This window comes from Vanellus vanellus (genome assembly GCF_965231255.1).
Source record: "Vanellus vanellus genome assembly, chromosome: 2".
Lineage (NCBI taxonomy): Eukaryota > Metazoa > Chordata > Aves > Charadriiformes > Charadriidae > Vanellus > Vanellus vanellus.
This window is the reverse complement of record NC_138906.1, coordinates 7,686,468-7,711,485: the sequence shown is the minus strand read 5'-3', so window position 1 is coordinate 7,711,485 and position 25,018 is coordinate 7,686,468. Positions and strand designations below refer to the sequence as shown.

Here is a 25,018-nt window from a genome sequence, read left to right as displayed (position 1 = left end):
CCCAACTAGAAAGCTGTCTTGTTCTGGGACTGCTCTGTTTTTACTGTCAAATCAATGAGATGGACCTCCCCAACTCCCTTCAGACAGTACTCTCCATCCACCTGGGTGGAGATATCCAGCAAACATAGGTCGGGAGCTTTGTTACTTACATTCTTGCTTTTTGTCCTTTTGTTGCATGCCCCTGCTTGAGTTTATCCCTTCAAGCTGGACTCTTTCGGGCGTTTGTGTTATGCCTGCGAGCTCAGTGCCCCGGTTCAGTGAAAGACAGCTCCCTTAAGACTGAGACAAGCGTTGCGCAGGAAAACAAAGGTCTGTTCAACTTGCTGTTTGGAGACAATATTTACTCTCTGACTGACATGTATGCACTACCCTCTTGAAACCTCAACTCTCTTCCACATCTGATAAATACTGGTGTATTGGAAGATGGAATTCTCCTTGAAAAATAGTCTAAGCCATGCTGTATAACAGAAGGGCTTAGACAGAGAAACAGAGCAGAAACGGAACTGCTTCTTAGCTGAGGACTTCTATCTTAAAATAAACATGTTGCAAAAAAACCAAATAAGAAGCAAAGGTTTCTCACAGAACTTTGATATCACAGCTTATGCCTCCTGAGAGCATCTCTTCACACTGCTGCCACAGCTTGTTAGGTTAGGATGGGACATTCCCCTGTCACTCCTGGTATCATTTCTTTGCTAGATTCCTGCCCTACTTGAGGACAGTTGCATATAGCAGAAATACCCTTTTGATCAAGAAAGATGTTGTTGAAAGGCGACAATAGGCTTTTCCAATTTCCATTTCTCAGCCTAATTATTCTGGTCCCTGCCATTGTTGTCCCTTAGAAGAAATGCCTACTCAAGCAGCAGGAAGAGAAGACATCGCATGAAGCTAATCCAATATGTGATTTAGTCAGACAGTTCAACTGAATGAATATGCAAATCAGCTGCGTTTCAAGACCTGCCTTGCTGTCAAAGCATTTTTTTTTTTTTTCTCAGAGTGACTCTTGGCTCAGATGACATGGCCGTGATGTTTCATGTGATTCCATCTCACCATGTTTGCAGCGTGGCAGACTCTACCAAAAACCTTTCAGCATAGACTCATTTTGCTATTTGCCCAGTGAATACAGATTTTTTTCTTTTGGATCTGTGGTGTGTGTGGTTTTGGCACGCTTTATAAATAGACCAGTTAAACAAGTGTAGCTAACAACTTCCCCTGCCTGTTGGTACTCAACCCTCATCGTTCATGGGGTTCTATAGCAAAAGAGATGAGCCGCCATGGGGCAAGTGTTTCCTGTAACGGCCAAAGTAAATGTGAAGAAACTCTTTCCCTTCTCTCTTGTCCCAGAAATGTTGCGGTAAGTCAGAGTCACTGGACAGGCAGTGTTGGATTGTCCATAGCATGAGTATTTTGAGGTGAGGGTTGCTGATGTTCAGCCAGATTGTCTAGGTGAGAAATCACTGAGGTGAGACTGGCCAGGTAATTTATATCAAGTTCGGCATTTTGTAAGTTATACCTTGAGTTTTTAAGTGATGAAGTAAATTAACTTTCACAAATGAGTGAGAATCATGTGTTGAGATGCATTCTCCCTCTAAAGTGAGGAATCACTTGGGGAGGGGACCCAGGTACTTGGTCAGGCGCTCCTTCTAGCCTGATGCCTCTTGCTTTTTTCCTCTACAGCAGGCCAAGATCATGGGAGACACGGAAACTGCTCCCTCCCTGAGCTTCCTCCAGCCTACCGACGCTGCCCTGCAAACTGGGACCTGGCGCCAAACCCACCAGGCAAGGGAGCTCCCTGCTCCCGGTGATGTGCTGTCGTCCTGAGGCCATTGACCAAAAAGCTATATCTGCTTCACACCCGCTGCTTTTCATTGAGCATGAGGCTGTCTTTGGGGGCTGAGTTGTGGTGCCTTTTGGACCTGCATCGAACTGGGAGCTCAACCTTTAGCAGGGGTAGAGGAAGTGAAAGATTTCAACATGCAGCGACTAGAAACTGTGAGTATGACCTGGCCGTGAAGAAGGTAAAGGTTCTCCTTGAGCGTACCTGTGTGCCTTTCCAGTTGAGATGGGAGCATTGCCTTGCGCAAGGCTGTGGTGAGATCTGGGCTGGGGGGGGCGTTTGCAAATCTGCTGTCTTGTGTTCAGGAAAGAAGAATTAAACCTGGAAGAGTTGAGGAAGATGGTTCATACATTGATCATCAGGGGAAGGGAAAGGCTGTCCTAGGAGAGGAGATTGAAAGCTTAGCTTGCTTCGCCTAGCAGGTGGAAGCTGGGAGGTGATACCATCGTTCAGTATAAATCCTTCAGGCTGGGGGTAAAGAGCAGGGGGAAAGCTCTTTAAGCCAAAGAACAATGTTGGCACATACTAATTGGGAATAAATTTGAACTGGAAATTAGGAATGAGGTGGGGGCGAGGTGCTGAAGCACCTCGTGTACTCTGTGTGTGGTGCCAGGAATGCAGAGCCCCGTACCTGCAGCATGGCGTTTTGCAGGGCTACAACGCGGTGTCAGAAATCCTGTGCTGAAAACTGCATTCGGTTTGGACTAGTAGTGACCTTCAGAGAAACGGTCATTTGCCACGTGGACAGAGCGGTGTTTCACACTTGGCTCCTTTTGAATTTCCTTCTTGACTGTGTTTGGTTTGTGGGAAGGAACTAATATGGAAGGGGCAAATAAATGGAAAGCTTCCAACTCTACTTCTTAAGCTCGAGACGTGTAATAGCCCGGTTTGCTGTCGGTTTGCTGGGCTAGTCCCCTACAAACAAGAGGAATTTACCCCATGGCAATCTTTCTTCCCTAGAACCCCGCAAAAGGAAGAGAGGTTTAATTAGCATTTTAAAGTGGACAGCCTTGAAGTTAATGATATTCAATAAAGAAAAATTGTTTTAACCTTATTTGCACTTTTCAATTTACTTATTAGAGGCCATCTGTTATATTTTAAGCAAGAGCACTGGGAGCTAAACTCTCAGATTGTCAAAGGAGGTTTTAACTGGCTAAGCAGAAGGGAAAGAACAGGCTGCCTTAAATGAGCAATTAGACTGTTTTTCTTCAATTTCTCACTTTTGTGTCAAAAAGCAAATGGTCACCATTTCAAGCAACAGTTGAGTTGCGACAGTGACATCTGTTTTTACAGGTGCTGATGAGTCCTGGGAAATGTCACTTGTCCTTGGATCTCAGATATGCTCCAACATGGATGAAATTTAAAAAGGCAAAAGTGAGATGAAACTGGTGAGGGGCAAGAATAGGATTTCTATAGGTAAATCGCAAGAAAAAGGAAAATGGGGGAAAATATTGATTTGCTGCCAAATGAATTGGCCAACCTAATGACAAAGGGCATGGAGAAAGCTGAGGTCCTCTTTTCCATTGTTGTTACTGGCAAGGTCTGCTGTCAAGCCTCTTTATCTCGCTGCCTGGTGGCAGAATTTAGGGGAGATAGGTGCTGCCTATAGTAGGGGAGAAACAATTTAGGGACTACTGAAGCAAAATGGCATACATGAGTGTGTGAGACCAAGTGGGATGTATTCAAGGGTGCTGAGGAAGCTGGTTGATGTCATTGTGTAACCGCTCTCTATCATCTCGGAAAGGTAGTGATGATTGTGGGAGGACCCCAATGACTGGGAAGAGGCTAATCTTGGGTTCATCCTCAAAGAGGGTAAGGAGGGTTAAAGAAAACTGCAAACTGGTCAGCTTCACCTCTGTCTCCAGGAAGGTTACAGAGCAAATCTTCCTGGGGGCCACTTCCAGGGACATGAGGACAGGAAGTCACTGCTGAACACAGGGACCAGATCTCCATTGACTGTCATGGGAATTTGACTCCTAAACTTAGAAGTCTTAAGCTTGAGCAGATTCCCACCATCCCGCTGAGAAGCTGAGTGTTTTTCCTGTGTCCCTGGGCAAAGCGAGAGCCTTTGGCTGGACAAGAGCCCAACCTTGCTCTCCCAGGTTTCATGAGAATAATTTAAAAACTGAGCCACCCATAATTCCTCCTGGAGGGTTGGGAAAGCAAAGTAAAATGTCTTCTCCAAATCTACTTAAAAAGTCTATGGGAGCCAGTACTGCTGGTGCTGTGCATCTGCATTTAGGACTGTACATTCATGTATGGATGTTAGCAATCCCTCTGGATTTAATAATAGATGTACTGCTGATCAGCTCAGCAGAGGCTCTGAATCCTGGTCTCTGGGAGATTTGGCTGCGGTGGCTGTAATGTTACCGTGTCCAGAGCAGGGGTGGAATAATCCCTTTTGCAAACAAATGCAAAATGGGATCATTGCCATGGGCTGACACCCTGCTCCCCCCAGGAGCAGCAACTTAAATTGCCACAACCCGAATCCCTTCAGCCTGCAAATTTGATGGCTAATCTCACAATTGCTTGAAAATGTAGATCTTGGCTTCACTCCTGTGGGTCGTCCCACTAAAGTTAGGCTGAAGTTGACTTCTGTATGGGAGGTCCTGTGGGTATCCCAGGTTTGCGAGAGGCTGAACCCACCGGCTCCTGTTGACGCCAGGCTTGCTCTGCAGCAAGTGTGTCTGTCCTGTGTGGTGACTTACACTGACAGAAGGAAGGAGAAATGATCCAGACAAAAGAAACAGGGCAGAAACGTAAACCGGATCGCGTTGATTCATAACAGCGCTTCACCCTTAGTAAGAAAACCCCTACTAAACCAAACGAACTATGAGGTATCTGCAGCACTGAAATCTAGCTGCCAACAATGTTACAGTAAAAAACGGCCATGGGTACTCTTAGTTTGCTGTAGGCGCTGAAGCTGAATGTGTGTGCAATAAAACAGCTTTTCTAAAACCTTGCTTTTTTGTCATTCCAAGCTTAAAATGCTGTTTTGTGTTCAGATCTGTAGACGGAAAAAAAAAAAAAAAACCAACCCACAACTTGAGGTGACTTTTGTTTTAAGACTGTTTTAAATTTATATCTGAGCTGGCTAAAATGCTTTTCATCAAAGTACAAAAGTTTCATGCTGTAATTAATGGCAAGTGATATCTAACGCAATAAAACACCATCATTTGAGTGTTCTTACAAGACTATTTATGACTGGATATTGAAACTGATAATGATTCTGCCATTTGTCCTCATAATTTATTATTCCAAGGAGAGGCAAGTGGTGTTGAGGGTTCACGATCCGTTTTATGGAAAGAGTGCTGAATTCAGCTTTTTATGGGTGTAAATGACAATGTTTGGTGCTCTATGGAAAATGTGCATGTGACAGCGAGTGCAGACCCTACTGAGGGGTCGAGACGGGGGGTGTTATTGCTCTTTCTTAGAGAGCAGAAGACCCTGGCTGTGTGAGCCAGTTGCAGGTAGTGTTACTGGGACCAGTGCAATGGCTTAGTCGTCGTTGCAGCAGGATCCCTTGGAAGACCAGGGCAGGATTTTTCTGGAAACCTTTTACCTTGGTTTCTGAGCTAGATGATCTCATGAAGTATCACTTTGGGCAGTCAAAGCTGAATTCACTATAAGCAACTTAATCCAAAGCCCATGGAAGATAATGGAAAGAATTACTGGCTCTGGCAAGTCTTGTGTCAGGCCAAAACAAAAGCCCGACTCCAGAGGAGACTTCCCTCGGTCTCGCAAAGCGCCAGTCAGACTGTATCCCTCTGAGCGCAACCCTTTCATATTGCGCCGGACCCAGGCTGATTTACTGAACGCTCAGGCTCCGATCCTCGCCTTATTCAGGCTCATGGAAACCTGGAGGAATTTCTTTAAAGTCGGTGTTGATGCAACTAATGGAAAATCTGAGTGAAGTCAGACCTTGGGGTTTTTTTGGACTGACATCAGAAAAAGAGATATGATACTTCAGTCTGCTGGACTCCCGGACCCCAGACTACAGCTTTCTGGTTTTCCCCAGCCTGCTGTTCATTTGCTGTGGAATAAGGTACTGTAGGTAAAGATTTGCATTCCCATCAATAGCCCTAGCAGCAGTCTAATGAGTTTCTTGCTGCTTTACAAATAGCTTGGAGTGAATCTGATGCCACAGAAACGGAGTGCAGGATGTGACCCATTTTCTTTGCTTTTCAAGAGCTACAGTCCCCTTCCTCTTCCCTTCCGCCTCCCCTCGTTTATTCTAATCAGCATGTCAAAAGGGAAGTTGCTTCTTTATTGGAGGTTACCCGTGTCAAGGGAAGTTATGTCTCCATCTCTACCTGGGGGCTCATCAGCAGATGAAGATGGAGAGCAGTGACTCAAAATGACTTTGAAGCAACACCCAGCAGCAACCGATGACAAGAACATAACCTTAGCTGACGTTTAAAATAACCCGATACACAAATAAAACTGTTCTGCTAAATTATGTATCTTTTTACTCTTGGCTGTTCTTAAAGGAAAGGGACTGGGTGAGTGTTTTCTGTGTGTGCGTCTTCTTTTTCCCATGCTGGGAGCTGAGTGACAGATGCACACTGATGGAGCATAGTGCATTGATTTTTGCAGCCACAGTACTTTATGCTGAAAAGAAATACAGCTTTTAAAACGATGGAGGGCCCCTATTCAGAGGAAAAAAAAAAAAAAGAAAGTGAGGCGTATGGGTGAGTTTTGCTGAATGTGCCTTAGTTATCTGCTTTGAGTTAAGTACGTGCCGAAATGCTTTGTTGGCCGGCATTGATGGGAGTACATTTAAGAGTAAGTTTGAATTGAACTAAGTAATGGCTAAAAAACAAACAAGAAAAATAAGTTAATAAGGATATTGAGAAAAATCTCTCTCTGTTGCACTACTTGTTGGAAACCAAGCAATAATATGTTAACTTTAAAGCTTTTTTCCCTAATGGCACAAATGCAGATATGTGCCTTTGCTTGTGCACTCCTCTCTTTTCCCAGCCGAGAAGTAGGGACAGTGGGGTGCTGGTAGGAGCAGGCTCAACAGGAGTCAGCAGAGGGCCCCTGGCAGCCAAGAGGGCAAACCGCATCCCGGGGTGCACCAAACACTGTCAAGAGAGGTGATCATCCCGCTGCATTCAGCATTGGTGCAGCCTCAGCTGGAGAGCTGTGTGCAGTTCTGGGCCCCACAATTTAAGAAGGATGTTCAGGTTCTTGAATGAGTCCAGAGAAGGGCAACAAAGCTGGTGACGGGGATGGAAGGAATGTCCTATGAGGAGTGGCTGAGGAGTTAGGGCTTGTCTCATTTGGAGAAAAGGAGGCTGAGGGGGGACCTGATTGCTCTCTGCAGCTTCCTGAGGAGGGGAGGTGGAGAGGGAGATGCAGGGCTCTTCTCCCAGGGATCCAGCGACAGGATGAGTAGGAAGGGTTCAAAGCTGCGCCGGGGGAGTTTAGATGGGACATTAGGAAGCATTTCTTTACTGAAAGGGTGGTTGAACACTGAAACAGTCTTCCTAGAGAGGTGGTTGATGCCCTCAGCCTGTCAGTGTTTAAGAGGTGTTTGGACATTGCTCTTAGTAATGTACTTTAACTGTTGGTCAGCGCTGAATTGGTCAGGCAGTGGGACTACGTGATCACTGTAGCTCCCTTCCAACTGAAATAGTCTGTTCTATTCTATTTCTAGTTAATATATGGTTTCAGTTCCTTAGTTTTACAATAGCTCGGGCTGTTTCTCTCATTGTCACACTCTGCTCTCACCAACAGAGCCCCTGCCCAAACCTTCCTGAGATCCTGTGGCCGAGCCCTTGCCAGATGCAACTTCACTGACCATGAGGGAGGTACATCAATTGACCTTGAGCAATGACCTGCCCTCCGGCTTTCGTTTAATGGTTCTTATTCACAAGTTTTAGGGAGGGTGTGGAGGGACTCAAAACACATTGCAAGCGATTTGGGCATTATTGTATTAGTTTTCCTACTGCAGTAGCACTTACCAGCTCTAGGCATGGACCCGCGCGATGTTGCACTGTTGTACATAGCTCAAGTTTTGTGCTTGGTCCCCCGTTTCTCTTCCTTTTGTGTCTTCTGTAAGTGCATAACTAGAAAATGCAATGCAATTTTATACGCTCAGAGTCTACACTCTGAGTGTAGATACACTCTTTGCTACTTCACCTCCTGTGGCAGGCAGGACACAGAGCAGCACCAGCCTGGTTTGCAGTGGGGAGGGCAGTACTTATCCTCATTGCATTTTGCCAAGACCTGCTTTTAAAGTGATGTTGCATAACACATCTTCTCTAACTTTTTTTTTTTGGCAAAGCTGTGTCTTTCTGTGGTTTTCCAAAAAGCTTCAAGCATTGCACGCGTCAAGGAAGCCGTGATTTGCAAGTGGACAGGCCAGTGTAAGGGAGTTGCTTTAACCTTTATCCTCCTCCCCGGCCTCCAAAAAAGTTGCTGCTTCTGATGGGGGCTGGTGATCTGGTCGTGACTCTAGTGTCTTGATCATAGCTCCAGCGACCTCTCTCATAACTTTAGCTCGCTGAATTCAGTATATTCTTTTTTGGAGAGTATGGTTTGAAAATATAAGTTGATTTTAAGAAGGAATCTTGCATCTTCAAGGGAGAAGAATCACACTTTTTAGAATACGTATATAAATTGTGAGCAATCTGTGTCATGGATGGTCTCAGCTTAGTCTTCTCTGAACATGTGTCCACATCACAAAATGACCATGCAATTTAGCATGACAGGCAAGAGGCATTTTAAAGGTCATTAAGGGGATACACTGGCTAATCTGCCTGCAAAAGCTTGCGTAGGTCCTGGCTCAGTGTGCATTTTTGTGTTTCACCCTCTCTTACACTAACTAGCAATAAAAATTTAAGCTGTGTAGCAAAAATCCTTTTGTTTCAGGGGCCAGGCAAAAGTCCCAGGTTTTGTGTTTATTTATAGGAGATAAACTTGCTTGTGAGATGGGTTTTGTAAAATTGGATCCAGCTTTAACCAGAGCTGCGCCAGATCCATGGCTTGCATTACCGGCAGCTGTTTTTCATGGGAAATATCTGGCCAATGCAGAGGAGCACAGGACCTGGAGGGGGGCAGTGGGGGATGTAAGAGGTGATGCAGGAGACACGTGGCCCTGAGCAACATCCTTTGGTATTGGACTAAAACGACAAGGAAGAGCATGAGGGATGAGGACAGAGGACTGTTTTGGGGTGACAAGCTTGCCCTAAACCAAACACAGAACACCCATCTCAATGCAGATCATAGAAACCTCCAACACGTAAAAATGCCGACAATGATGCGACAAGAAGGGGTGACCTTCAGTGGCACAAAGGTTGGTTAGATGCCAGCTCTCCAGGGTTGACAGGGACACTCACGTTAATGTGTTTGCAGTACCAGTAACAGTATCTATCGTGGTCTTTTGAGGCTCAGCATTGTCCTGTCTCTGACAGCTGACAGAGGCAGCAGTCAATGTTGGGACAGCCGTCCCACCTAGACCAACCCAGGTACTGAAGGTCAGGCCACCAACCGATGTCCCATGGCTGACCCAAACTGCCTTTTGCTTTCAAAGCCCTGGGAAAGGAGGAGGTTTTGTTCAGTAGCATTTGTAGAAGTGGTCCCAGCTTCTGGGAGGGGATGGTGCTCTCTGGGTTGGGGGTATTTCATGTCCTCCTGCCTGTGCTCTGCGTTGGCTCCTCAGGTTCAATGATAATGTGAACTGTCGTCCTGAGAAATATACAGGCGCCTGTTTACCATTCGTGGAGCGGCGCTGCTCTGATGACACAGCATACATTATCCAAAAGTTCACTGGAGGACGGTGAAGGTGATTAGGAAAGGAAGAAAGTTATTTTTCTTCCAATGGCTTGAGAGCCAAGTCATAAAAGGCAAAATGTTCTCAGGCAGCTGTAGATGTGCGTGTGCCACTGGGGGCGGGCTGGGCTGGGAGACCCTGGCTGGTCCTTGGTTTTTTTTTTTTTTGTAATTCAGCCTCTCTTGATACAAATGTCTCACCCCACATGTCACACATTTGCCTGAATCTGCTCTCTCTCAGCTCAATGCTGTCAAACAGCGATGAATCATTTCCCAACGCGTGCCCTGGGACACGTCTGCCTTCAAGTTCAACCCCGTACACGCAGTGCTGAGTGCGACCGTGGCCCCGGCGTCCTGCCACTGGCACTTCGTCCGTCTCAGCCACACCAGGTTCTCAAAACATTGAAAAATCTCTTTTAAAGCCTCTCTGGGCTGTGCATCTCCGGCAGATCAGGTTTGTGTCTGGTTAAAGTCTTGGGAGGGAAATGGCCCGAGAGGCTCACCGTGACGCGATGCTGCTCACGCTAATGAGTTTCGTGTCTTGCTACAGTGGATGGCAATTAAAGGGGGTTGATGAGACTGAGCCTGCGGGCACGGACGGCCTGCGTGGTTGTGAGGAAAGATGCGGCGAAGGGTGCGGGAGGGACGAGCTTTTCTCAGAGCATCACACTAGAGGGTGCCAGATTGCTTTCCTCCACACCGCTGCCTTCTTTCGTGCAGGTTTGGACAGATTTGGCTTTGTACCTCTCAATGGCTCCTTCCACCACTTTAAATGTTCATTGTACGTGCAGAGCCTTCTGCTAACTAGGTGGCAGGGCACTGAACACCCCAAAATCCATGCCACAGACATGTGGTATCCTCCTCTGCGCACTGGCTGGCTTGATCCCAAAGCCAGAGCTGTTTCTTGAAATTCAGCTGTGACCAAAGAGAAAATCGGGTTAATTGTGGGACATGCCTTGACCTGGTAGCAGGAAGGGTCTCTGGTCTTGGATAGGGACCCCAGAGGCTGGAATGAGGGCAGATTCCTTCAGCCCCACCAGCAGGAAGGTTGGGGGTTATCTCCCCCCTGCTGTGGTGGGTTCGTGTGCCTCTTGTGTAGTCCCTCCACTCAGCACATCCCACAACTGCAGCTCTGGGATGCTGCTCTCATTGCTGGCTCTTTGTGGCCCTTTTGCCTGTGCTTTGCCTCCCTGGACCATAAACACCTCCTGTTGTGCCTGTGCTCTGGAGTTGTCCTTCCTGAGGGCTGAACTCATGTCTCTGGATTTCCTTGTTTATTTCAGAGTTGCATTTCGGGTCGTGGTCCGTCTGAATTACGCTCCTCTTCTTTCAAGCACTCGTGCCCCTTTCAGGCTTGGTCCCACCATACCTTTCACAAGCACGTTCTTGACTCTTCATCAAAGGCATCGATCAAGACATTGGCCAGACTGAGACCTGAGGCAAGCTTCTGCAGGTTTGGGAGTGACCTGACCCACAGCTGACCACTTTGCATGCTGTCTTTCAACCAGTTGTGCCCTTTCCTCCTTAGCTTTTCCTACAGCCCGGGGCTATCGGCTGGGCTTCCTGGGACCAAAGCATCCATAGTACAAATTCACCAAGATCCATAGATCTGCCATGGACACTATTGTGCAGTCCCAGTCCTCTGAGGATGTTCCCATCCTGGCAGGGGTCTAGGTTGACCTTTCTGAAGTAATTATAATTCATTAGGACAAGAGCTTTTGCTTATCAACTGGTTGATGGGTGTATCCACTATACCAGACTCATCCACATTAACTGAAAGCCCTTGGAAGAAATACCTCTTCTTCCCAGGAAGGTGGGGCTGGCACTGCTGATCCCTGCAGGTTTGAAATTGTCTTCTAATGTGAGACACAAAGAGTCTGTGTGAGAAGGGGGAGTATACGAGACAGATGGGAGAAAATAATTATAAACTCCAAATCCCCCAAACTGTAATCCTGCCCATGCACAAACACTCTGTCTCACATACCAAGCAGAGTTTTTACCCCCAAAATGCCTAAAGGGACTCCCACTCCATAAAATCTGTAGTAATAGTAGAGACTGGATATTGCAGGGGTGGGTAGCCAATTATTGGGCACGTACACGGTAAATTAGAAACAACCTGATTCCTGAATACCAGCAGGGTAAATGTTTCTTCAGTGGGGGAATGCCTCCAGCTCCACCCCTGGCCACCGTGCACAGGTCCGGGGGTGATTTTCCTCCTTCTTCCTGTTGCTGTCACCCTCAGAGCCAGACCTCAATCTGTGTATTACCTCTTTCTTGCCCCGTGTGGATAAATTAGAGCTGAAGTGATGTGAGGCATAATCAAAACTGTCAATTAGAATTGCATTCAGTTATGCATAATGAGCCAAATTAGCACCCAGTGTAGAACTGCTGGAACTTAACGAATTTGCACCGTGGATGGATTTGGCCCAGTATTTTCATGCCATTTGCACATATGTATAAATGGCTAATGTGTGACAACCTGGTGGCATCACAGGACAACCCAGGAAGAGCTGTGTCCTCTAATCCATCCTGGCTGCTTGCTCCTTATTCAGCCTTTTGCATTCATAGTTGCCCACTTTTATTTTAGAGTCTGGATATTGTCAGGAATGGCTGGTTCATCTGATCACCATTCCATCTGATTTTCCTAGAGATGTTACTAGTGCTCTGTTTTATTGTCCTCTGGGCTTTAGAGGGGCGAGGAAGAAGCGGGACTTTCCCCCAGTGGCACCAAAAAGCCCTGCCAGGTATCGATTGCTTCTTACAACAAACCAAGCTCAGGGGGGTTTGGGTACCAGCTGTGGGTCCTACTCCTCGCGGCTGTAAAGCACTGTATTGTGGCAACTCGTCCTTTCTAGAGGTGAACCTACATGCTCAGCATGAGCAGCACCTTGCTTCTCAGGTTGTCCCGGTGGTGTTAGTCGAAGTGTTTGATGAGGAAGTTGTGGTTTGGTTAGCAGCAACAGGACGTAACCTCTCATGACTTGTCCTGCACTCTCTTCTCTCTGTCAGGCTCAGCTTGGGTCCTGACCCATCTCTCTTGTCCCTGAACAGATCAAGGTGACAGTGTCCCATCTGAGAGAGGGCAAAGCACCTGGGAGGAGACTTGGGGCCAGTGGCTGATGAAGGGCCTGTGGAAATTTTCTTTTCTTTTCCACCAAGTTACCTGGGTTTGGCTGCCGGGCGCTACAGTCATGCTTTGCTCTCTGATTTAGCATAATTTCTTTGATTTTTCTCAGTATTTTACTGGGAGATTAAAATTCAAGGTGTTCTCCTCCTCCTTCCTGAACTGAGATCTCACTGTTTGAACAAACAGTGCCACTTGTCTACCTTTGTCCTGCCTTCCAGTCCTACCAAAGTTTGCAAGCTTTAAATGCTCATGCTGAAAATGAAAAGGAGGGCAAAAGGGGAGGGTGCTCTTATTTTGGGCACTGTTGCCTGCCAACCTTTCTGTTGTTAATGAGCAGGGATGTTTTCTTAGGTTACGGTGGTAGAGCAAGTAGATGTCCAGTGCTCCACGCCTGGCTCTGCAGAGCGCAAACTGTTGTGCGGCTGAGGCTTTGAAATAAGTTATTCTTATTGTGATTCTTGTTTATAACACCAGATTCATTGTTTGCAATTTTGTTCAGTGGCATCCAATCAATAGCAGACAATAAAATATTATTTCGAGTGGTGTAGACGTTCCACGAGAATGTGATTGATTGCTTTAATTTCTGCCTTCCTCAGTGTTTTTACTAAGCCATGTCTTGATTTCTTTCATTCTGCCTAGTTCTCTTCAGCATCAGTTGTTAAATAAAGTGACATATTTATTATATCAGCTTTATTTGACAGATTGCAGGGCGACATATTTTAGATTAATTTTTTCATTTATAGACATATGTATATGTGCCTGTGAAATTATACATACATATATACACACACTGTATAAAATCAGTGTGTGTACGAACATATCTAAAGCCAAAATTTCCAAGCACAACTAGAGATTTTAGGTGCTGTTTCTAGGTGCCAATCGCCAGCAAGTATATGAGCATGCAATTTAAGTGACCAGGTTAGTGGGTGTTATATGAAGTTCCCACCAGCCAGATGAAGTTTATCGTCTCTTCAGATGGCTGCAGTAACAGAGCACACGAGCACTCCTGGTTTCCCACATCTGACAGGTTAGCTTAACAGGCCACCACTGAGAACAGTTGTATTAAAACAAGCCCTAGAAGGTGGCTTTAATGTGTGCTTTACGGAAATATTTCAGAAACGTCTGGAAAAGTTCTTTTTGTTAAAAAAAAATAAGGGAATTTGTTGGAACTACTCCTGGTAACCCTCAATCCCTTACGGAGCACCTCTGTTCCCATAAGTCTGGTGTGCACAGGGCGTGGAGGTTAAAATCAAGCTCTTTGGGTGGTGTATATTGACTTAATCCATTTATTCCATGTAAGGGTATGGGCCATGAGATTTAGTGCGCCTCCTAAATTACAGCCTAAACGAGCTCTTTCTCCCCATAAATATTGCATGACTTGAAGTTAGGTGCCCCAGGACCTTCACAGTCAATCCCAGAAAACCAATGTCGTGGGGAACATGGCAACTGCTTCCAGCTTTAGTTGGTCAAGATATTGGGCTGTAAATCCTACTCTTGGTGGAGGACTGAGCATTGCTTCATAACGTGCCCAGTGTGCTTTGGGTAAGGAGTTTCATAGCTGGAGAACAGCTGGGCGCTGTTAAACATCCATTCCTGATCCCCAGACGACTCCTTTTTTTGGTGCTAATCTGAGTTTTTCATTTAAAATGGCAATTGTCTGAACTTGCTTAGCAATTTAGGATGTTCTCTTAGCAGGGAAGCATTAAAAACTACACAGACTCTGAACTGCATATTGAAAATGGAGCACATTTGTGTTTGTTTTCTAATCCTTTCAAAATGTTGTTGGAGTAGGGTTTAAGCCCAGCCATCTCCCTTTTCATGAACGTAGCTTGTTGTCTCTGAGCCGAAAAAAAAACACAACCACCAAACAACCAACAAATAAATCCTATTACTCCAGAATATGATTAGTGTTCTGGTTTGGGTTATAAATCACCTTCATTTAAAATGCACTGTTGCTACAAGTTAGGATTTGAAAGTACAATCATGCAAATGCCATTTGCAATGTTTTCACTCTAGTAACCTTGGCAATACCGCAAACACCTCTCCTGTTTGATACACACACTTTGGGAATCTCAATTGTAAAGCAGAGAAGGGGAAGCTGCCAATTTGTGCCAGTCCTGGGGGAGGGAAAAGGTCATTTCTGGGGTAAAATTTGGCCGCTGCAGGAGCCATGCCTTTTTAGTCCACCCCATTCTGGATACTAGTGCTTTGTTTTATGTTGGTTTACGCTGGTTATATCCAGCTTTACAATATTTAAGCCCCTTGTATAAATCAAAATCACGGAGCATAAATATTTATCAGCAAAAGAAATACACTGCACAGGAGACAAGCTCGGGAACAGAATAAGCCAAGTATTGCTTAAGGCAAAACCAGCGGGTTACGTTTTCATCCCGTCCAGAGTTAACGTGTAAAGCAGTCACAGACCCACGCACCTTAATTCCTTCTCTGATGGATATCAAACGTCCCAGACCGACGGTGGATATTCACGCTGTGGCCACCTGTTCCTCGGGGCTGGTGGAGGAGAGCGGCGGGGCTTCCCTCGGGCAAATCTCCCTTCTGAGCAATAGAACCCCCCTCCTGCAGGCACACAGCCCTGAAAACAGGCCCCCATCTGGCACTGCTTGACCTGCCCACGATGGCCAGCGGTGGCTTTTCGGTGGACCTGGAGTGGTAGGTCGGACCTGACCGCTGTTGTGTTGCTCCCTACCTGGCGGAGCGTGGAGGATGCTTTGCAAGAGGCGCCTTGTCATGAATGTGGGAGAGCCAGAATTTCTGCTTGCGGGTGAAAAAAAAGCCCCCGTAAGACGTAGCAGGAAACTTGCCTTTGTCAGCCGTTGTCCTCTGATTGGCAAGTCGGTCTGACATTTTCCCACCCAGCAGGCTCCTTACTGACGTTAATTTTCTGACAACTGCCGCTCTTGGAAATTCCTGTACTCACCTTCCTCAGGCCACAGCTTGTTGCTCCTGCATATCAGTCCTGCTTGTCTTTGGGCCTGGGACGCTGAAACTTCGGAGGGTGGGTGGGATGGCAGTGCATCAGCTCCTGTCGCTTTCCTGACGGGTCCCCAAATGTTGGAGGCCACTTGCAGCTCTGCTTCTACTGCCGGAGGCGCCTGCATGACCTGTGCAGGGGTCGGCCCTGTGAGATATTGCTCTTGAGGTCTCCCAAAGCCTTTCTGCAGGGAGATGTTCTGGCAGTTCTGATCATAAAAAGCAAGCAGAAAAGAATTAAAAAAAGAGGGTATGAATAGAGCCTTAAGGAAAGAAATGTGTTATGTGCATGTGTGTCTGTAGGAGAAAGTCTTGCTTATGGCTGACTAAAAGTATCAAATCGAAGCTTAGAGATGCTCATGGCTGCTTGAACCTCAGCTGATTTCCAGCGTTGAATTTATTAGCAAAAGCATATGAATTAAAACTTAGTCTTCTCTAATCCAGTTCACATGATAATCTCATTAGGTCTGGAAAACTCATCCAGTACTGTAGAAGAATGTCAGTTGAATAAGTTGAATGTTCCTGCAGAAATGGAGAAGAATTACAGTTAGCAATAGCTTTGTGGAGTTCTGGCGGTGGCTGCGTGGCTGGTTGCTCCGGTGCCCACGCGCTCCCGATCTCCACGGGAGCAGGACAGGAGGGATCCCCCAGGCTGAGCCTGTCGGGGCTCGTGCATGAGTGGGGAGCGCCGTGAGCCCACAGAGCGGGGCCTGCGGACGATTGCTGAGCTGCAAGACCAAAAGGCTCTTGTCATTCCTGTAAAAGGGGAACGCCAACGTGCGCCCTGCCTTTCTGCAGCGCGCGCTTCCTTCGTCTGGAAAGGTTTTACTTTGAAACAAAACACCTTTTCCTGCGCCTTTTCAGCATGGGCAGCTAGCATGGGCGTGAAAGCACCCGGCGACGGGGCAGGGGGGCTGCGCGGGGGCCCTTCCCGCCTCCGCAACGGCTCTTTGTGCGTCCGTATTGTTTTGCATCGCCTTTTCAGGCAGGCATTTTGCAGCCTTTAGCATTGTTCGGGTTCTATAGCAGAGTCAAATGTTAATCGGTTTGCTGTAGTAAAATGTTTTATGGGACAATTTAGCTTTAGCTGTACCCTCCCCTCCTCCCCCCCTCGTTTTTCTTCAAAAAGGGAAAGGACCTGTGCGGTGCTGTTTGTCAGAGGTCTCCCGATCACGCTCGCTGTCCTTTCCCACTCAAGCAGGGAGTGCAGTCGGCTAATAATGTTATGTCCATGTGGGACAGGTGTTTCTTCCATCCACGGTCTGCAGATGATCAAAGCCTTTGTTGGCTTTGAGAGGGATTCATCCCACCCCACACAGATACCCGACTCCCTCCCCCAGAGACAAGGGCTCTGCTCAGGAAGCTTGATAGCTGCAGGAGGGTCATGTTTTCCACCAGTCTCCTTCAGACAACCTGTCCCATGTCAGCCTTCCAGTCCTCCCATCACCACCTGTGGCACAGCTAGGCTCAAAGTGTTGGCCACGGTCCCCTGTGCTGGCAGCAGTCTTTCCAGGTTGGAGAGGCAAAGCAGGAAATAATGTGTGTTTCTAATGCAAAACCATCACCTGCAAAACAATCATTCATCATTTCGGAAAACTGTGTTTGGAAGCACTGAACCAAGGCACTGAACCGAGCTTATCGTATGTCAAGCTGCTCAATGTCTGTTCTCTAGCAGGTCCCCCGGGATTAGAGTCTTCCTCAGAAGGTGTCAGCTGTGCTTGGAAGCTGGTTCTGGGATGCTGAGGTGCTTCAGGATCTATGGCCATGTTGTCTGTAGCTAGCTGGTTAAAAAGCCACCTGGAAGCCAACACAAGTGCTTTATGGACGCCCTGAAATCCTCCCTTAAAACTTGTCAGATCAGTATTATTCAAGACAAAAGGCTTTGGAGTAGGATGTCTGGAAGCAGACGTCTTCCAAGTGCTATAGCCACAGCAGTGGAGCATGCAGCCAAGTGGGGAGCCAGGAGGGAGAAGAGGCAGAGAAAAGAGAACGAACTGTTTCATTCTTCAGAAACTCTGCCTTTAACCAGACCTGCTCTGATCCAAGTGAGCACACAGCTGGGAAAAGGAAACATCTCCATCACAAGGAAGAAACTGTCATGTCTGTGTTTACCATGGACAAGTGTGTTCAAATAAGACTACCTTAAGCCAGAGGTAAAGATAGTGCTGGCACCTCATCTGACCTCACCAGCCACCTGAAAACCCCACCACAGGTGCAAAAGACACACCTGGAAACAAAGATACTTTTTGGATGCTCTCCTGTTTAGGGAAATTCCATAAAATTCAATGGCAACGGGAGCAAGAGAGTTCTCTAAGCAACAGATACAATTCTATGGATTTTTTTGCAGCATCCTGTACAATTTAATACTTCTCAAGATCACTTCTATGAATGTCTCTAACAATTTCTTTTCTATTCAGTTCTGTTGACAGGATCTGAAACATAAAATGCACTGTGGCTATTGCAACATATAAAGCATCCTCCTAAGGATTTTTGCCTCGGAGATCCATAAAAGAAGCATGTTCCCCATCAGTTAAGGCTATCCCTTTGTCAGCATTTCCATTCTCCCCTAATCCCACCCACTGTCAGAGGTCTTCAGTCAGCTGCAAAGAAAGTTCCTCCACTTGGAGGCCTAGGATCCAAAATTCACCCTCTAAACACAATCGCCCAGACATAATTTAGTGTTTTGGAGGGCCATTGCAGTGTTGAAATGAGAATGTGCAAGTGCATCTTGTCTTGTTCTTGTATTGTGGAGGAATCCCAAATCATGAACTTCTGCAAGAAAAAGGGCTGGAGGGAAAATTTCCATGCATGCTGGCAAGGCAACAGGCATGCTAATTAGCTGGGCTGTTTGCTACTCTGGGTCTCAATGGACCTGGGTCTGTTCAGGGATTTCTTAATTCTTTCCCTCATTTCCCACTTATTTCATTGTTTTGCTTTCTTCTTTTGGCCTTCACCTGTTTGATCTTGTGGGAACAGCTATTAAAGCCTCTGAGGAGGCCTGTCAGTGAGTAATTGCTAGCACCCAGTAATTAGTTGAACTAATCAGAGGTGGTTAATTGTGATAATATAGTAGTCCACTAGTCTGGTTTGCAGAATGGAGGTGAAGCTGCTGAGATGGCTGCCAGCACTTATGAGCAGGCAATGAATGAGATACAGGGGCCTGGTAAGGATCATTTAAACTTGGCTGTGGGTCCTCATTCAAGAAATTAGGTGACTCTTGGTCTTGGTAGCCTGATGCCTAGGCACCCACAATCCCTGGGCTGTGGTTAGGCTGCATGACTTCCAGGGTTCGTTACCCCATCGTGACTTTTCATTCCTTACAACAACTCAGAGTTTCAATCTAGAGGGTTGCAATGCACGTTGGATGGAGAAACTCTGTTACTATCTTTTCTTGCCCCTTGTTTATAGAGGTGGCTCTGATCTGGAAGGAGGTCTTTGAAATCACCACCCTGGATTTTGATGAGGATGTCTACAACCCGAGTCCTTCTCTGCTTGGAGAACTCTGAGTACTTGCACTGCTATTCTTCTGCCCTCTGGCTTGCTCTGGTAAAGGGTATGTTTAGTGATCCTTATCTTGTGAGACAGTAGGCTTTGGCACGTTGCACCACCTGAGACACCAATCTATTGGATCAAAGTTCCTATATCAGGCAGTGGCTGCGGTTTCATATGTAACAAGCAAGCGCAAACACTACACACAGCCTGGCTGGGATGAGCAGAACACTTCAACAGAGAGTTTAGAAATGTTGTACTGTTTCATTTCTCCTCCCTTAAATTTTAGACAGTACTCCTGTCATCCTGCTATTCCATGCCTTTGTCTCTGAAGAAGCACGTCCTGGTCTTGTTTTGCAGTGTTGCCCTGATTATGTTATCCTTGGTTATGTGCCTCAACTAGAAGTATCATTGTATTTTTCTCTCCTCATACTGCTGAGCAAAACTCTAGACCATGGCTTGGATGGGCCACTTGTGCCAGCTTTTATTGCCTGTTGGCCAGAGGCTTGGTTTGCCTTTTCTTTTTGTAAGCAATGACTGTGAATGAAGTGCTGGATCTAAAGCAATGATGGGGAACCAAACCACCTTTCTGTCCCCCTGAAACTTCATGTTGGAAGGGTAGAATTTCTGGCCAGAAAGAAATATCCTCATCTAAGGTACCTGAAGATGGGATGAGTTTGGTGGTCGCCCCAGAAGGGAGAAACTGAAGCTAGTGTCACTACCATGGCTTGAAACTCACTGTGTTGCGTCCTGTGGGTATTGCCCAGCTCACAGTTTGTTGGCTATTGCAGATGGGTTGTTTTTCTCCTCTTGGACCTTTTCTACTCTATATGGGTAATTCAATAACCATTGGGTCGGGAGAAGGTAGGAAAGAGATTTCCTTTCTTTTGTCCCTCCTTCCCTCTCCCCTTTGAGTGTGTGCAAGACTGTAAGGTTGCTGCTTTGCAGAACCAGATGTAAAATTTCCCTGTAACGATCACCATTTCCCACCCAGACCTAGCCCTCCGGGGAGGTCCCGATCCTGCCGCAGGGCAGGTGAGGTGTGTGAGTATGTCTGTGTATCCCAATGCCTGTTTCCCACAAAGGGACACTTCAGTTATTCTGCTCTTTTTTTTTTTTTTTTTTGGTCATGTTACTCATTTTTCATTTTTAAAGACCATCGACACACTCAAAATATCAATTTGCCACTCCTCTCCTGTGATGTGTTGGAGACCCTTTGGGGCAGCTATGAGTACCATAGATTATCTTCAAAGAAAATGGGTTTTTCCTGTTTTACCTGCTGGCTTTTATCACTTGTTCTTCAACCTGGAAAAAAACCCCAAAGCAACCCCACGTGCAGGAACCTGGACAGACTGGATTGTACCAACAGGATAAGACCGTACCTTACACTACCAACCCCACAAAGCCCAAATCCATTCCAATTTTAATTGTTTTTAAACACCTAGACGGCCTGTACGGCTTACAGAAAATCTAGTTTGCCTTGTCTACACGTCTTGTTTGTTGTTCGCCTTCCTCTTGCTGTGTCATCTTGTCTGTCTGTCCTTGGCAAGAGAGAAGCTGCCTCTTCTTGAGCATTAGAGAAAAGCTTCTCACACTGTAGGCTTATAAATAATAATAAAACCCTATAACTGTTCATACAGTAAACGCAAGTTAAGCACCATCTGTATCTGGAAGAAGTATTCATATTTTATGAGAAACTCTGCACAGCCAGCTAAGCACACACAATACCGAGGTGTCCTGAACAGGTGAACAAATAGTAATCGAGACTATAAATTGTGCTTCCTCACCAGGAGTAGGGACCTGTTTGGGTTTCCAGAATCGCTCCTGGTTTTTCACACTGAGTGTGGCAGGGGGTTCAGAGGGCTGCGTGCACGACTGCGGGATCATCTTTCGTTCTTCTCACTGAATCTTAACAGAGATATTTTCGCCACCACCATAACACTGGAAACAATCAACAGATGTTAAAAATGTGTTGTATTAATGACCTATTTCATATTCAAGTTCAGTTCCAGAATTCCCTTCTCAGCCACTAATTTCCATAACGTTTTATTCACGCTCGTTAACTATCAGGAGACTCTCTAACTCAGCAAAAGTGGATATTCATCAATTTCCCTTTGATAATGAATTGATACAACAACGAAAACCATTGTAAGCCTTCCTGTACCTGCTGCAGTACCTGGAAAGAGCGTGTCGTGTAGCCCAGTCACTTCATATCTGACAAGGATGCCTTGGGGGAATTCTTGTGTTTGATTTCAGTGGAATAAATGAGCCCTGAAGAGAGGCAGTAAAAAAATACGAGACCACAAGTGCATGCTAATGAACCCAGGCCTGCCTCACTGTGAAGATTTCCAAAAACTGCCCAAAATGCTGCCTGAAGTCCAGGAATCTCTTCCAGTTAGTAGCTGAAGACTTCAAAGCTGCAGGAGTGCTACCAACTAGGGAAAGAGGGGCAGGGGAGGAACCAACATGCATGACCAACAATCAAAAATCAATCCTAAATCTGATTGACTGACCGGCTTACATCCCTCCTGCTACTGTCCTAGACCACGTCAAACTGCATCAGGTCTTCACGTAAGAGCAGGCAACACCTATCGTGTGAATGGAAAGCAGATGACAGCCCAATGTGCAAGTGTGGAGAAGACCAGATACTTTTCCATCTCTAAAGGCTGTTGAGTAGCCTGGATTTTTTACTTTTTTTTTTTTTTTTTTTAAATGCTGCTGGAAAACTTGATGCTTGGGACACACAGGGTTTGTTTTTGGAGCTCAAGGGGGTTGCCTTGATGTCAATGAAATTCATAATGGTAATGGCACAGAGGAACGCAGCAAAAATAAGTTTAGTGTGGCACAGCACATTGTTAAGGGAGAGATACTTGTCCATGAAGACTAATTTGGAATGACTTGTTTCTACATAGTCCAACTAGACAAGGAGAAATTTCAAATTCTGGAGTTTTTATTTTTGAAATATGCAAAATATGAAGTATGCGTGCATGGATGTGCATGCCTTTGTGTGTATGTACTCTGGGGGCTGAATTAGAAAGCTTCCCAATGTTTGGTCCAACTGTATCAGCAATGGACAGAAATATAGACCTTTTTTGGGGTGATTAATCTGATTCAACTTACCCATTTCTTTTAGACCAGGATGCATTGTGCTCTCAGTTTCATGGGGGTTTTAATGCTGACTAGGAGGGCTGTGGTGAATGGCTGAGCTCTAGAGGTCTTCATTGCTGCCCCTGTTTAACCAGATGACAGCCTGGGCCATGCCAAGCACAACGAGCCTTGTTTGCCTTCAACTGTCCAGTGAGAGAAATACCTCCGGAGTAAGGAAGTCAAAAGCCACCAGCAACCTGGGTCAACCCGGAGCAGGTTTCGTCCCTGATCAGTGAGGGAGGATCATACCCAGCCCAGTGGTTTTCTTTAGCAAATTTGCTAATGGGGAGATAAAAAAATAAAAGGGGGCTAGAGAAAAAAATGTAAATTCCAGTCAGAACTAGGACAGGGTGGATTTGTCTCTGCACGGGGGAAGAAGGTATTGGGGAGGGCCTTTCTCATCCTCCTCTGCTCTGGATCTGGAGGGACTCTGTGTCTTATAGCATCAAGTTGTGATTTGAAGTAATTCTAGGACAAAGCCAAGGCTCAGTTAATAATGTAAGACAATTCTGGGAGTGGGGGTAGGGGATAGCCTGCTGTTCCTTGTATTGATCAGGAATTAATGTCTAACCTTTAAAAATGCAGCGGAGAAGCTGAGTGTGATTGTGAAACCCTACTTTGTGCTGTGATCACTTACCTCTGGGGACCTGCGCAGCTCAGGCTGCTGATTACAGATGCATTTGGAAAAACCTGAATTTTCAATTTTTCACACGAATCTCATAAAGCGAAACGGACTCCTGCTGGGATTTATGAAAACTGGTTTACTCTCCACTGCACTCAATACATCTACTCCTTAGCTAAGTTGGGAGAGTGTTCTGACCAGAGAGGCACTGCAAGAATTATTCCACCCTCAGCAAGTTAATTGCTGCATCGTCAAGTAGCATAGTTATCCATCCTGTCCCTTCTGCTTTCTCTCTCATTCCTCCCCCCACCCCTTCCTCTCCAAGAGCTGACGTGTGATGTCTTTTATTTTTTTCTCCTCCTTGCCATCTGTTTCATGTTTGTAACTTGGGGAGGGTGGGTGTGTGGTAGCGGAGCTTGCAATGAAGTTTGCTGGTGGAGGCATTTCTTTCACTCTGTTAATTAGATTTGTGTTTTCGTTACTCCCAGTTCTAAGGGCCATGCAAATAAGACTAAATTATGCATTAGTGATATGCCCCAGTGTTTAAAACATTCTTATTGTTGGGGGACACCGGCTCCATCCTGTATTCCTCCCTTTCATGGAATTCAATTATATTTAAACTATTAACATGGAAAGTCTAAAAATTCTATTAAAATGTCAGTTTAATAAATCTTCCTACGTTTAATCTTTCATTTCTGGACTGGGGAAGGGGAGGATGAATTATGACAGTTTTAAGTTTTCCCAGAGCAGCCCCTGCGTGTTAAATTGTCTGTAACTCTCTAAGTGTTTCTGAACTTATCTCTATTTGTAAAACAATTTGAGGCAATAGGAGGGTGCCCGGGGTATTTACTGGAATCAGGCACTTCAGGTCCAGATCTGAAACACACCACGGTTGGGGGAGTTTGGACGCAGTCCTTTGGTTCAAACTACTACAGAGAAAAAAGGAAAATGGCGTGCTTCACGCCCTGTTCTCCACCCTTCTCTCCAGGCTCTCACAGATGGAGTTATCTGGCTTTAGACCTGTGATTCGGACCCATCGCTATTTAAAACCGAATAGATTGCTGTTGCATTTCATTTCACTCTTCCTCTGTGTGCCACTTCAGCAATATCAAGGGACCTGCCGTTGGTCTGGTTGGTACCCCATTGTGCTGAGCACCATGTGAACATCCCCTGTAAGTGATGCTTTCTTCTCCCCCTCTCTCTGTGCACTGTACTTCAACCCTTGCTAAATACCAAATTGTGTCTCCTCTGTTTGCTTCAGCTAACTCCTGATTTGAAGCTGTTCCAGCGTCTAACGCCCAGGGAGTTTTCTACTATCTTCTCTCAACATTCCTGAGCTTGAAATCAGGACTCACGTATGACCATATAAAGAGATTGTGATGTTTTAGTCCAAATAAAGAAAATCCAGCTCTTGGTCCTGCATCCTTATGACTGTAACAGAGGATACAGGTGAGGTGGGACATGAACAGAGCATTCGGGAGTGTGTTGTGACAGGGCTGCTCCTACCAGGTGAAGATTCAAGAGCTAAACATCCCTTTGTGGGGGGTTTTGTGGGCACCATTTGGGAGGGCAAAGAAGATCCAGGTGGTGATTTGACCCAAGTGAGTCTGCTTGCACCTGAAGTCCTCCTGGGCCTGTGTGGAGATAATGATGAGGATGGTGTTGTGGGTGATGTTTTTACGCAGAAATGGGTAGTCCTGCTCTGCCCATCCTGTAAAACTATGGAGCTTTGCTAGTCTTTAGGCACTGATGGCTGCAGAGAGCTATGAGTGGCAGGTCTGACCTTGCTTGAAGGGTCTCAGCTGGTGTTCCTCTGGAGCTGCTTATGAATGGTGGTAGATTGTGATTTGTACTGGCTCTGTGGGCATTGCTCATGTGTTGGGCGCAGATCCAGGGCTGGGAGAAAATCCATCAGAGGATGGATGCTGAGAAGAGAAATCCAGCTGCCCCTCCATGGTCTGGACTGATGCCGGAATCAATGTACAGGAGGGTCCATATTGAGATGGAAAAGCTTTTCATTAGTTTCTTG

The 25,018-nt window shown here is 46.1% G+C and overlaps 1 long non-coding RNA gene across 1 annotated transcript; it reads left to right on the top strand.

Annotated features, from left to right (window-relative positions):
• The first annotated feature begins 1,884 nt into the window (after positions 1 to 1,884).
• On the top strand, positions 1,885 to 24,025 carry LOC309686662. Its single transcript, XR_014270560.1, has 3 exons — positions 1,885 to 1,989; positions 19,140 to 19,284; positions 23,978 to 24,025. It is a non-coding gene; the product is annotated as an uncharacterized lncRNA (long non-coding RNA).
• Positions 24,026 to 25,018: the final 993 nt, after the last annotated feature.